Source organism: Mauremys reevesii, linkage group 5, assembly GCF_016161935.1.
Source record: "Mauremys reevesii isolate NIE-2019 linkage group 5, ASM1616193v1, whole genome shotgun sequence".
Taxonomy (NCBI): Eukaryota; Metazoa; Chordata; order Testudines; family Geoemydidae; genus Mauremys; species Mauremys reevesii.
In genome coordinates, this window is record NC_052627.1 from 135,138,524 (window position 1) to 135,153,583 (window position 15,060).

Here is a 15,060-nt window from a genome sequence, read left to right on the forward strand (position 1 = left end):
AGAAATTAGCATGTTGATTTCAACTGTACATTTATCCTATTGTAACTTCTATTAAATAATACATCATATAAATCCGGTTAAACGTGCTGAAATTCTGTGTGTCCGTTAACTTTGATCACAAAGCAATTGACTGCATGAATTGTGAGTGAATTTCATCCAGAGTGCTTCACGGAGGGGGCCAAAGCTGGTGGACTGGAAGCAGGATGATGGGCGATTGCTCACTTTGACCTAGGGGATGGCTTCCGTTCTGTCTCTCCTCTTCACTGTGTATGGAGGCTGCTGGGAGAGACGGTAAGGAGATCAGACTTGCAGTATCACCTGGATGCTGGTGAAATGCAATTACAGGCCTGCTCATTATCCTCTGTTTCCTGGCTGTCCAAATAACTAACTACGGCTGCTGTTCAGAAGACACAGTTCTGAGTTCAAACTCCCCCTAGACAAGACTGAGTTGAGGCCAGGGAGACGTGTTTGCAGGAGCTGACAGTGTCCAGCACCAGCTGCATAAGAACCCTGCAGTAGCTCTTGTGGGGAAATCTGCCCTAATGAATGTCTCGTCCTGGGCTCTGATAGTGAGAGATTGGTTTAAGCCCTGATAGACAAAGTTTTGTCTCCCTCCCATACTCCTCAGCATTCACTATTAGAACTCTGGATGTGCTTGTTAGCCGTATAAATGTCCAATCCGTCTTTGAATCTTGCTCAGTTCTTACCCTCAACAACATCCTTCGGGCTTTGCAAGGTCAACAGGGTGAGAGGAAGCCCAAACCTTTTTTGTCACTGCAGTTAGCAGGTGTGACTCCAAAGGCATGCCAAGGGTCTGATGAGGAAGAAGTGGCCAGCTGTCTTTATGCAGTCACTCTTCACCGCAGGAGCCAGCTCTGTATTTTCTCCTCCTAATTTCTGAGATTTTTTTCTGTCTTCAGATTTAGTTTTGTTTGATCCTCATCCCAGCAGCTCTAGGACTCTTAAAACCCCCTGCAATGTACAAACCACAGGTGAATATTTTGGAATGCACTGACCTACCCCTGGACTGACGAAATGTACACGCTGTCCAACAAATAACCTCCATCAGCTGGTCAGCCTAAATTCCTCTCCAGGGCCTGATAGACAAGGGGCCTTGCTCCATGTCCTGAGAGTCCACAAACCACCACTATTCAGCAGAGGTGCTGGAACAATGTGGATAGTGGGGGTGCTGAGAGCCATTGAACCGAACTGTAAATGAAAACCACTTGAAGTCAGGGGGTGCTTCAGCACTCCCCCTCCCCCCTGCGAGTCCCTAGTTCCCGCACCTGTGCTATTCAGCAGATTATTGAAGTGTGTGTTTATCTCTGAACGGGCAGAAGTCCCTTTCAAGTCAATGGGATTTCAGCACATTTACATTTAAGCATGTGTTTAACTGCCTTGCTGGGTTGGTGTCTAATAGACTATAATGGGATGTGGGGGGAGGGTGAGTTCCAGTATTGGAGATCCTTTAAAATCTCTGGGTTTTGTTTGATTTCCTCGAGCAATCCTGGCATTGTTCCCCACCTCATCCCATTATCGCCCATTTATTTCTAATGGGTATTATTCACTGGAGGGAATCTCACAGGTGGAACAAAGACCCTGAGGCCTAATGCGGAGGAGGAAAGCAGAGAATCAAGGAACTTGTGTGCATTTGTGCCTCCCCTATCTGCCCTTTTATCTCTTGCTTTAGTTGCTAGGTTCGGGTTACCCTCCTCTTTGTGCCCGGCTGGCTAAAAACCTCTGCTCTGAGTCCAGGATGTTGTCATCTGATGTGCAGCTGTTATGATGGTAATTCGGGGCCATCCGATATGAGACCAGAACTCTCCTCTGCTGAGATGGAAAAAGGGATCTCCGCCCCTGTCTAGGATTTCTGACCTCTTCCTTGGATTCTCATCACAGGGCTTCCAATGAGACGTTATGCAGGCCAGGTACCAGCTGCAAATGCACTTTAGTGCATAGTCTCTTCTGAACCTAGCACTGCACCTTTCTTTATTCTAATACTATCCCCACTCACAGCTTCTCCTCCCTCCCTGAGCTCTTTAAATTTTGCCTAACAAGTGGAATTTTAACATAAAGTTTGACTTTTCTCTAGTGCCTTCCAGCCCAGGTTCTTAAAGCAGTTCACAAGTATGAGTGGATTCAGCGTCTCAGCCCCACTGCGATCAAGGCAGGTGCTGTTATCTCCCTGGCACAGAAGGGGAACTGAGGCACAGAGTCACACAGGGACTAACTGGTCACACAGGGCCAGGTCACACAGGGAATCTGTGACAGAGCCAGGAATAAAACTACGGTCTCCTGACTCCCGTACTGGGCTTTAAAGGAGACCTGCAAAGCGGGAGAAAGGGGCTAGTGCCCTTCCGTTTGGTGCTTCTGATAGATAAAGATGTCCTAATAAATGGGTTTTCTGTGTGTTAAAAAAACTACTTATTTAGACATTCAGGTTTTGTCTACCCTGGAAGACTCTATGGAGACTGAAGAACTGGTGAGATTATGACATCCCAAGAGGCTGAAAGCTGAGCACTTAAGAGGGGAAGGATTTGGTCAGATATTTATTTCTCTCCAATGCCTAATTAACATCTGAGAGAGCAGGTGTCTCTGTTAAAAATGTGACACCTTCACCCCTTCTTTTAAGGTGTGAGAGCCCATCATGGAGCTCTCTCCAGGGACCATCAGGAACTCCAGGGAAGACCAGACCTGATATTTCTTATGGTTAAAAGCCAGCAGGAGAGAAGAACTTTTTTTTTGTCGGGGGGGGGAGGAGGAAGGAAGGGGGTGGAATCCCCTTTCAGGTTGTCTTTATCCGTCATAAAGAAGCACAAATGGTCACAGACCTGATCGTTCAAAAATATTTTGCAAGTACTTTTAACCTCAAGGCTGTTTTCCCGGCTCTAGCCCAGTGAGAAGCTGAAGCACCCAGCCTGAGCCCTACTGTGCTTGGCAGATGTTCAGATCTACGTCCAGGCTCCACCTGTCCCACCAAACCCGACCCCTCCCCCAAAAGCCCCCATCAGGATTCATACGCGGGATTAGACATTTCTATGGATAGCAAGTCTAGCCAGTGGTGTTATAGTAACGCTTCGAAAACAATCAAGAGCTTTGGAAGGGATATAAACCATCCTGCTTCCAGACACGAAAGCTCATGCTCCAAAACGTCTGTTAGTCTATAAGGTGCCACAGGGTTCTTTGCTGCTTCCAGACAGAATCTCCACTGGGGTCTGGAAGGAAGCTTTCCCTGCAGACAGCTTATCCCAAAATTGTCTATTGCAAGAGGTTTTTCCTCCGGAGCAGCTAGTACTGGCCACTGTCAGAGGCAGGATACGGGCTTAGGCCCTGCTCTGGTTCAGTTCCAAAGTTTCTGTTTTGGGGTGAGACCTACACTTGGTGACTCACTCACCTCGCTGGGATGCTGTTGGGTGTGTAAAATCAGCTCCTGGGTTCTAACCTGACCACATTTGTATCCCAGTGATTTTTTACTTCTCCTCCCAGCCTCCCCGTTAACACGGTCCCCTTTGGAATGCGCATTTCAGACCAAGCCCAGTTATCCTGTACTGCCAGCTCATTTCAGATGTGCAGCTATTCGAAACATAAGGTGAGAGAGCAGCGAGCATGGGTATGGGACAGGAGTTGCATCTGGTCACCCAGCCACATTCTTGCTAAACTGGAGGTGATTAGCAAATCCTGCCTTCAAAACTTCACATGAAGGTTTTATCTAACAACCACTCCACTGCTTAGTCTTCCTATTGTTTCATGGGCTGTTTCACAATGCTGGTCCCGAGGGGCAATGGCCCTTTAAGGAGTTACTTTACCCCACTCCCAGCTCCCTCCTTCACTGTCAGTTGAAACCTGATTTTGAATCACCAATAATTCAATGGTTCTTTTAATTATCTTTCTGCCTTAAACAAGGATGATTGGATCCAACTCTTCAGGTGAAGTAAGTGGCTGCCTTCAAGGACTCTGCGTTTTGAGCCCTGCTCGTCTGTGACTAAATCTGTGATCGCAGATGGGAAGAACAATACCGAACCTGAAATAAGCTTTTGAAGCCAGAGCTGACATAATGGGAGCCAGTTCATCAAGGGAAGGGGAATTGCATTAACCTTGTAGGGGAGGTTTTACCCTCTCGTTAGAGCAGTGCTGATATTTTGTGTTGCACAGTTTGCTTCATTGTATTATCATCTTTTCAACGTGATTATATTAGTATCTTTGTCTGGCCTTATTGCAGCAAGAGATAAGATTCCACAAATGTATTCCAGTTCTGTCACTGTATGTGTAATATACTCAATTTCTGTAAGGCATTTGATTAAGAAACTAAACAGCATAAAGTCCACCTGGCACGTATTAAATAGATTAAAAACTGGCTAACTGATAAGTCTCAGAATGAAAATGGGAAATCATCAAACAGGTGTTTCCAGTGGGGGGTGCTGCAAGTATCAGTTTCTTGGCCCTACGCTATTTAACGTTTTTATTAATGACCTGGTAGAAAATATAAAATCATCACAGATAAAGTTTGCAGATGATCAAAGATTGGGGGAGTGGTAAACAATGAAGAGGACAGGTCACTACTACAGAGTAGGCTGGGTGCAGGCAAACAATACGTGTTTCAATATGGCCGAATGTAAACCAGCTAGAAGCAAAGAATGTAGGCCCTACTGACAGGATGGGGACGCTGTCCTGGGAAGCGGTGACTCGGAAAAAGACTTGCGGCTCATGATGGGTAAAAGCTCAATGTGAGCTCCCAGTGAGACGCTGTGGCCAAATGAGCTAATGTGATCCACGCATGGGAATCTCAAGTAAGAGTAGAGAGGTTATATTACTTCTGTGTTTGGCAATGGTGCAAGCACGACTGGAACACTGTGTCCAGTTCTGGTGTCCATGCTTCAAATTGGGGAGAGAGCGGAGAAGAGCCATGAGAATGGTTAAAGGACTGGAAAACAAGCATTACAGAGAGAGGCTCAAGGAGCTCAGTCTGTGTAGTTTAACAGAGAAGATTACGGTGTGACTTGATCTTAGTCTATACGTATCTACCTGGTGAACAGAAATTTGACAATAGAGGGGCTCTTCATTCTAGCAAAGATATTACAGAGTCCGGTGGCTGGAAGTGGAAGCTAGGCAAATTCAGACTAGAAATAAGGTGCAAATTTTAACAGGATTATTAACCATCGGAACAATTTGCCAAGGTTTCTGGTGGATTCTCCATCACTGGGAATTTTTAAAGCTAGATAGGATGTCTTTCTAAATTCTATGCTCTAATTCAACCAGGAATTATTGTGGGGAAGTTCTCTGGCCTGTGTTATACAGGGTGCCGGACTATATGAGCACAGTGGTCCCCTCTGGCCCCAGGCTCAATTCCCTGCTCCGCCCCAGACTCCCTGTTGTGACCTTGGGGATGTCACTTAGTCTCCCTGAGCCTCGGTTTCCCCCTCTGTACACGGGGGTAATGGTCCTGCCTGCCTCACCTGGGGGTGATGAGTGTAATTACACTAAAGACTATGAGGGGCTCAGAGCTTGTGGTAATGGGGGGCCAGTGACAGAGTGCTGGGAATCAGCAATTGGCCCAGCCCTTGGGTCACTGTTTAACCAGCGAGGGCCCTGGGGAATAGCATGAGTAAGGAGAGGAGTTCCTGATCACCAGATCAGATTGGGGCTGGGTAGCTAATTAGCCCATTAAGAAGGAGGGTGGATAAAAGAGCACAGGAAGGACATGCAGGGGAGGAGATGCAGGAGATAGAGACTAGTAGGGCCTAACCAAAGGGAATTCCCTGGGAGGAGACTCCGCCCTTACCCCACCCTTTAAGAGACCAGGGTTAGTAAAGCTGGATAACAGTATTTACAATGTGCCTGCACTGGCACGTAAAGCAGATAGAGTGAAACAATATAAACAAACTGCCCGATAGTATCTACAAAAGGGAAGGTCTCTGAGTAATGGATAATACTTAGTCCTGCCTTGAGTGCAGGGAACTGGACTAGATGACCTTTCGAGGTCCCTTCCAGGCCTATGAGTGTCTGATCTATGAGTGGTCTGTGTGAAGCTAAGAGGATGTATCGGTACCTTGCATAGGTTGATAGAAAGACAAGGGACACACACACACACACCCCTCCCTCCCTCCCTACCTACCTAAAAGAGACTGAAATTGGTGGGAGTTTTACTACTCATTTCAATGGGAGCAATGTTAGGCCAATGCTGAGTGCTCATGAAAATCCCTCCTACCATCCATCCCACCATCTATTCTCCAGGGCTTTGTCCAGTCCATTCTGTGTGACCCAACTGATGAAGCTTTTACAGTTGGGAATTTCTCCTGACCTACCCTTTGCTACTTTGTAAGAATCCCTCTCCCGCCTGGATGGCTGAAGGACGTAAAGAACTGTATCTTACTGGAAAAGAAAAAACGGATCCACTTACTTAGAGTCTGAAGTATCAGTCAACGCCAAAAATGTGTCTGCTCCCGGAGATCACAAAGATAAGTGTCAATGATGGATCAAAACTGGCTTCTCGCACTTGATTAAATTAAGCAAGTTTAACGGACTCACAAAACCACCATCTGAAATGATCTAAAGCAATGAATATTTTTTAAAATACGCGTCTCCTCCTTGCATCGCCCTCAACCCACCTGTTACCAGTAAGAGAAATAAGTAGAAAAAAAGTGCAACTAATAGTAAATATTTGTATTGTGGTGGCATTGAGACCCCATTGTGCAGGGCCCCCTACATACACAGAGCCATCTGCTCCCCTGGAAGGTTTATAGTCTAAAAGGTACAAGTAGATGACGGGTGGGGGGATGGAGCTAGAACATTCAAGCATAGTGAAAAATTGGCCCAGCTTTGTTAGTTACACAAATTGTTGGTCATGGTGTTTTTAAAAAAACAAAACAAAAAAAAACACTCTAAGGGTGTGCTGGGATTTGAGGCTTAAACCTGATGCAAGAGACTGATTTTCAATGTAAATGGAGTATCAACTTAAAGTCCAGAGTCTACACGGCCATGTGAGAATCAGCTGGGATACAGTCCAAACGCTGCATTTGTCAAACCCACTGGTGAGTGTGTGTTGCATGATCCAGAGGGGATATGCATTGTTACGGCCCCAGCTAAGGCACTTTTAGCTCTGAAGGTACCCAGTTCAATCCCTGCATCAGCCACAAAGGTGGCTGTTGCATTTGCTCATGATACCTGAATGGTTGGAGATTCACCACTTCCAGGGAAAAGTCAGACCTAAGGAAACCAGCCTAACTATGGGCAGCCCCCTCGGTGTGCTGGGTCTGTTGCTGACAGTGCCATGTGCTCGCAGCTTTGGAGGAGTGGACTCTGTGTTCTGCAAAACATGAGCCTCTTGACTGCTTGAGTTTAAGGACCAGGTGCCTTTAGCTTGGACGCAGTAGGAGAACCATAATGGCTCTTTGCCATGGTTCAGTCACTAGAGGGGAACAAAGCACCATGCTGCCAGCATAGGTTACATTTGCATTAGAATCATAGAAATGTAGGATTGGAAGGGACTTGGAGAGGTCACCTAGTCCCGCTCCATGCATTGACGCAGGACAAGTAAATCTTGACCATCCCTGGCCAGTGTTTGTTCAACCTGTTCATCATTGGAGGTCCAATGATGGGCATCCCACGACCTCCCGTGGAAGCCTGTTCCAGAGTTTAACTCCCCCAAGAGTTATAAAGTTTTTCCTAATATGCAACCTGGATCTCCTTTGCTGCAGATTAAGCCCATTGCTTCTTGACCTTCAGTGGACATGGAGAACAAATGATCACCATCCTCTTGATAAGAAGCCCTTAACATATCTGAAGATTGTTGGAGGAAGACAGGTGTGTTCCCCACCCCACCCCACCCCCACAATCTTTTTTTTTTTTTCAAGATAACCATGCCCAGTTTTTTACCTTTCCTCCTAGGTCAGGTTTTCTAACGTTTTCTCATTTTTGTTGCTCTTCTCTGGACTTTCTCCAATTTGTCCACATCTTTCCTGATGTGTGGCACCCAGAAACTCCAGCTGAGGCGTCACCAGTGCCAAGGAGACCAGGACAATTACCTCCCAGGTCTTACATATGACACTTCTACTAATGCACCCCAGAATGATATTATCCTTTCTCGCAACTGCATCACGTTGTTGGCTTATATTCAGTTTGTGATCCTCTGTGGCCCCCAGCTCCTTTGCAGCAAGCTAGTTATTCCTCATTTTGTAGTTGCGCATTTGATTTTTTTCTTTCCTGGTGTAGGACTGTGCACTTGTTTTCACTGAATTTCATTTTGTTGATTTCTGACCAATTCTCCATTTTTTCAAGATCATTTTGAATTCTGATCAAAACAGGTTTAGTGTTTCGACCAAAACAAAAACATTTGCATGGAAAAATTTAGTTTTGGTTAAAAAAAAAATGCTGATCGCTTGCTGTGTGACCATGTTGAACATGTTGTTTAACCTTCAGTTCAACACCCCCTCCCCCGCCCCATTAAGAGTCTTTCCTCCTTTGCCACAAATGTTGCATGGCTTAATACACAATTAGTTTATAAACTGCTTTGAGAGGCTGGCCAGTTTGGGGGGAGGGATAGCTCAGTGGTTTGAGCATTGGCCTGTTAAACCTAGGGTTGTGAGTTCAATCCTTGAGGGGGCCACTTAGGGATCTGGGGCAAAATCAGTACTTGGTCCTGCTAGTGAAGGCAGGGGGCTGGACTCAATGACCTTTCAGGGTCCTTTCCAGTTCTAGGAGATAGGTATAGCTCCATATATTTTATCCTTGAATGGGAGGGGCCTATACAAATCTATAGACCTGTCAATTTTATTTGTCCACAAATCACCAGGCACATCCATGGCACTGAATGAGTAATACAAGGTCATCATATTCGTATCTAGTAGGATAAAATGCCCACTCAATCTGCTAAACTTCCCTAATGAAGCTTCCTTTCACCCAGTAGGAAATAATCTGCCTCATGTTTCTTTAAGCAAATAAATATCCCTTCAGTTACAACCTAGGGACTTACAAGCATGTTCTGAGGCTAATTTTCCTGGCAATCAGCTCTCAGAACGGTACCTGCAGTGGAGTGACAGCGTCTGGCCTGACACATGCACACTCAAAACAAACGGAAGGGCTGCTTGTCAGCTTTTCCCATGGAAATGGGAGAACAGCTACTGCATGTCTCCGTGGCCCTGGGCTGGCGACAGCAAGCAGGGCGCTGACGCCTGACAGCTGGCTTGGATTTATCGTTCTTGTCACTTTCTGCTCCGGGGGCTGGAAGGGTTTGCATGACCTAAGGCGGTGGGGATGGGTTAAAGTGGCCGCGCGGTCTGTTATGTCCCCGGAGAAGCAGACAGACTCCCAAGCCCAGTGAGCTAATGGGGAGTGACTCCTGCCTGCGCGTGTGTATTCCTGAGGCTTAAAAGGACTGGCTGGGAGGAAATGCTTTAGCTTCCCTAATGAGACGTGCATGAGAACAGCAAGGGAAGGCTTGTGTAGCATCTGTCCTATGGGCCATCGTATTGTTTATTATCAATAACACTAAGGGGTTTCAACCAAGCTGGAGCCCCATTGGGCCAGGTGTGATACATGCACCTTAATCAATTAGCCCATCTTAATCAATTAGTCTCATTAGCGTTGGTATGGCAACAATCATTTTTTCATGTTCTCTGTGTGTATTGTGACAGGGTCAGGCCAGATGGATACAGGAGAGTGTTAGAAGGCAGATATATTAATCCCAGATTAAGTAGATCCCTTTTGCCTGGGTAAGGTAACGGGCAGCTCCAGAACCATCAGGAACTTGCTGGAACTAATTAAGGCAGGCAGGCTAATTAGGACACCTGGAGCCAATTGAGAAGAAACTGCTAGAATCAATTAGGACAGGCTGAGTTTAAAAAGGACCTCACTTCAGTTTGTAGCGTGCATGCGAGGAGCTGGGAGCAGGAGGCACTAGGAGCTGAGAGTGGGGAGGCGTATTGCTGGAGGACTGAGGAGTACAAGCGTTATCAGACACCAGGAGGAAGGCCCTGTGGTGAGGATAAAGAAGGTGTTTGGAGGAGGCCGTGGGGAAGTAGCCCAGGGAGGTGTAGCTGTCATGCAGCTGTCATGCAGCTGTACCAGGAGGCACTCTAGACAGCTGCAGTCCCCAGGGCCCTGGGCTGGAACCCGGAGTAGAGGGCGGACCCGGGTTCCCCCCAAAACCTCCCAACTCCTGATCAGACACAGGAGGAATTGACCTGGACTATGGATTTTACCAGAGAGGAAGGTCTCTGGGCCGTTCCCTAACCCACATGGTGAATCTCTGAGGCAAACAAATCTGCCAATAAGTGCAGGACCCACCAAGATAGAGGAGGAACTTTGTCACAGTATATATCTTCCTACTGTATTTTCCACTGAAAGCTTATGCCCAAATAAATGTGTTAGTCTCTAAGGTGCCACAAGGACTCCTCATTCTTTTTGCTGCTACAGACTAACACGGCTGCTACTCTGAAACCTGCACATGGGAATGGCGTTCCCTGGCTTGAAGAGCTCATGCTCCAAGGCCCCGGTTCAGGACTGTGCGTAACTTGGTAGGGGAGAATCAACTCCCTGCTCACCCAGTTTGTCCCCAAAGTCACAGAAGAAGGGACCCGATTCTGAGAACTGCCCCCCGTTGGCTTCAGTGGGGTTTGCAGATGCTCCCGCTAATCGGATGCTCTGGCCTGTTGGATTTTTAGACCCAACCACTCAATTCTTCTTCACGCTACAGCAACAGCTGGTCCCCTGCCAGGGACAGCCACATTTCACAGCCAGTTACTGTGCCAGCCGGACACCGCACTGCCCCATGGGCTGCCGGGCAGAGGTCTGGAATTCGGCATGGAGTGGAACTGGGGAAGGTGTGGAGTGCTTCCAGCTGAGGATCTCAAAGCAAGTTCCTGGATTAATTCCTGCGACTGCCCCAGCCCATCCCTTTGCCCCGGTCCCAGAAGTGGTTATGTGGTACAGTGCTACTTTACAGGTGCAGAAGCTGAGGTTGAAAAGGCCCAGATGTGTTAAGTTTGTAGCTATGTAATCCATGCTATTTACATTATAATATGGGGGGGTGGGGGGTTCTATGCACCCACTCATGCACCATTTATATATGAGGGGAGAGCCGTCCCTGCTGAGAGGAATTCCTTTTGGGGACTCTGTCCAGCTGGCCCCACAGGAGTCTGAGAGGGGCCTCACCCAGCCTGGGCCCCTGGGGAGACCTAGCTCTCATGTCAGGGAAGTCTGTGGTCGAGGAGCCAGTCCTGGCCTTTATTTGAGCGGGTGCCAAAGCTCGATCCCGTGTTGTTTTGTGGCTAAGTCCTCCCACTACCTTGCGGTGGGTCCAAACTTGCCTGTAGGCCGTGTCTCTCCAGATGCTCCGTCTGCTCCGGATAGTGCAGTCTGCCTCGTAATCTCCCCTGGCTCCTTCCCAGCAGGTTGCTCTCTTTCTATATCTGGAACCGTCCCTTTTGTTGTAAGGGGAAGAAGGCAGCCAGAGAGGGGCTGCGCCTTCTCCTTCTTCGGCACCCATCCTGGGGGTGCCTTTCAAAGCAACATGCACCCCTCACAGCCCCTCCAGAGCTGCTAGCCTGCAGCGGATCCTGAATTTACTGCAGTGCCCACGTTCCTTCCAGACTGTTTTTAGCAGGCCGCTGGGCTGCTGTCGTGTTGTGCTGCAGTAGCATGGACATACCGGAGGACTGACCTCCCCACCTGTGGGTGGAAATTATCCCAAGGAGGAAGGATGCCCTGGGACTTGAGACCTAGTTCGGTTCCCAGCTCAGCGCAGATTCCCTGGGGCAAGACACTTTATCTGCCCTGTTCCTTGGTTCCCCCAGCTGTAAAAGAAGGACAATAACCCTGCCCCTCCCTCACAGGCAGCTCTGAGGATTGAATCCATCAATGACTGAGGTGCTCAGAAACCATGGTGATAAGTGCCATGTAAGTATGTAGACATGTTTCAGGGTTCCAACGTAGAACACCAGGGTTCCTGGGCTCTATCTCTAGTTCTGTGACCACGGGCAGCTCCATTTATTTCTGTGCCTCCATCTCTCCCCATCTGTGAAAGGAAGATCATATTTACCTACTCAGAGGGGTGGTGGGTCACTTGTGATCCACGCTGGTCTTTGTTCTGCCTCCGGCACCCTCTCACCTAGGAGTTCAAGCCTTGCGGTGGTGGTGGTGGTAATTCTGAACTCGACAGGGTTTCTCCAGGGAATGGGATGAAATGACTGCGGCCCACCTTTCATCTGAATAGAATCATAGAAGATTAGGCTTGGAAGAGACCTCAGGAGATCATCTAGTCCAACCCCCTGCTCAAAGCAGGACCAATCCCAACTAAATCATCCCAGCCAGGGCTTTGTCAAGCTGGGCCTTAAAAACCTCTAAGGATGGAGATTCCACCTCCTCCCTAGGGAACCCATTCCAGTGCTTCACCACCCTCCTAGTGAAATAGTGTTTCCTAATATCCAACCTAGACCTCCCCCACTGCAACTTGAGACCATTGCTCCTTGTTCTGTCATCTGCCACCACTGAGAACAGCTGAGCTCCATCCTCTTCGGAACCGTGACATAATGATGCCTCTGCTATCTCTTAGCTTGTCGGAGGAATTGTCCCAACAGAATGTGGTCCAGGAGTTTTGCTTTTTTTAGTTAGAGCTACCTTCCCCTAAGCTGGGAACTGGCTTGGCTTGGAGCTACTGTAGCATTTTTCATAGGCAAAACCAAACAAGGACAGAAAAGAAAGTTGATCTGAAAAGCCCCTAAGCCCCACGGGCTTAATTAATCATTGGTCCTGCCCTGTGTCGTCATTGGTCCCAGTGCAGAAATGAGTGCAGAAATCCTACCGCTCTGACACTTTGCACTGCTGTAAGTGGCTGCACTGGGCGCAGCGATGAACCGGGCCACTTATTCACATTATCCGCCTCAAGGTCTATTCCTAGCCAAGGTCTAAGGAAAAAATGCTTCACTTGGAAGAAGGGAAAAGGTCCCCGGGTCCTTAAAAATCACCCTTTGTTTTCTCCTATAAATCTGTTTGATTTTGGTGTGAACCAACCGGGAAAGCCGTTGCTTTCTGCTGGCTATGAAAGGAGTTTAGCTATTTGGGCGGGTCCTGCTGGAGTGTGCAGTGTTTTGAATGAGACATTGCAGTAAGGGTTCCTTGCTGCCCATCTCCGACTGGCTATCCGGGGGGCTCCAGTCTACACTAGGGAAATTTGCACCAATACAAACGTTGTACCAGGGAGATTTCTTCTGGTAAGCAACGCGGGCATGGAACCTTCACCGACACAGGGTGTCTCACTTTCTGTAGTGGCTGGACCACATAGAGCCGGGGTGAGGAATCTTTTTTCTGTCAGAGGCCATTGACCCTCAGAAAAAAATCAGTCATGGGCCACTCACCCGCCGGTGTGGGGGGAGGGTATCAGAGGGGGAGCCGTGTTAGTCTGGATCTGTAAAAGCAGCAAGGAGTCCTGTGGCACCTTATAGACTAACAGACGTATTGGAGCATGAGCTTTCGTGGGTGAATACCCACTTCGTCGGATGCGGGGGGAGGGTGCAGAGGCTCAGGGCTTCCCCCCCCAGTGGTGCTGGAACATTTTTAATAGTGGGGGTGCTGAAAGCCAGCCCCCTTACCTCTGTCCACCCCCACTCCCACCCCCAGAGCTGTGGCCAGGAGCAGGGCTGTATCTCTGGGAGGGGGGACCCGGACAGGGGTAAGGGGCCCAATGTTGGGATCACAGCTGGGGGCAGACACAGGGCCGGCAGCTGGGACCCCAGGCACGGGGCCAGCAGCCAGGACCCTACGTAAAACGTGGAGGTGCTGCAGCACCCCTAATTCCCACGCCTATGCAGTTCCCCCCGCAGCGGGGTGAGCCAGCACTCGCTGCTCCAGCCCCGTGGGCCGGATGAAATTAAGCAGGGGGGATGGATCCGGCCCATGGGCCTTAGGTTCCTCACCCCCTGACATAGAAGTTAATGAGTCTCCACAGCCTTTGAGAGAACAAAGCTGGGCCTTTGAGCTCAGGCACTAAAGAGTTAATGTGACTAGACCTAGGGATCCCCCACTCGATCCCTAGAGCTGATGACCCATCTGTCTTGCGCCAGCACGGTGCGTCTACATGAGGGGTTTGTGCTGGTGGCACTGCACTGGTGGGACTCCCTCTAGGTAGGCAGGCCCCAAGCAGACCAAGGTGAGAACCCAAGACAGTGTTCCCCAAGGATTCACCGAGTAAGGCTGTGTCTACATGACAGCTGCTACAGCAGCCCAGCTTCAGCGCTGTAGTGTAGACATTTCCGACAGCAGTGATTGTAGTCATTGCAGGTCACTCACCTCTGAGCGGCAGTAGCTAGGTTGACAGAAGCAACCTTCCATGAACCTAGCTGTGTCTACACCGGGGGGTAGGTCCGCCTACCTATGGTGCTCAGGGTGTGAAATTTCCACAGCCCCGAGCAATGTAGCTTGGTCGATCTAAGTTTTAGATGTAGAGCAGGCTTCAGAATGTCAATACACTTTGTGTGTGTTTGGCCTATTAGCTTCTAAAGAGAGGGAGACGTGCTCAAGCCAGCTTCTGTTCTGCAGAGTTTCCCGTTTCCTCCTCCTCCTCATTCCCCTGGTCACTTTCTCATCAGCTTGCTAGAACATGACACCCTAGATGCATGTTCCCCTCCCCAGGCAGGGCTGGTGCACCTTCCCCTTGGCCACATCCCCTCCCTCTTTGCGACGTGCTGTGACTTTTAGGAAGTGCTTTAGCGGCCCTGCTCGTTGCCTTAAGTGGGGGAGTAATTGAATGAAGGTTCATGAGAGCCGTTCATCAAGTGCAAGGGCCCATCAATATCTGCCTTGCTGAGAATCTGATTAGCCAGGAGACGACATCAATCACTGGTGTCCCTCCCTGACCCAGTTGCAGCTACTCCAGGTACGGTGGGGCCCAGCACTGGGGAAATTTCATTTGCTCACGGAAGGTTGAGCAACGCTATGGATGAAAAATTGTCATGGGACCGTGTCATCTTGGTGCCCATTCATCTCCACGCTGGTCAGCGTGGGACAGGGGGGGCGCCGGGGCATGGTTATTAAATCCCATGTATGCAGCGACGCAGGAAACGATCGCTC

The 15,060-nt window shown here is 48.8% G+C and overlaps 1 long non-coding RNA gene across 1 annotated transcript; it reads right to left on the reverse strand.

The window, feature by feature from the left end:
- Positions 1-18: 18 nt before the first annotated feature.
- Positions 19-12,197, reverse strand: LOC120406149. Its single transcript, XR_005599113.1, has 3 exons — positions 12,035-12,197; positions 6,398-6,546; positions 19-279 (listed from the first exon to the last, which is right to left on the reverse strand). It is a non-coding gene; the product is annotated as an uncharacterized LOC120406149 (long non-coding RNA).
- Between the last annotated feature and the right edge of the window lie 2,863 nt (positions 12,198-15,060).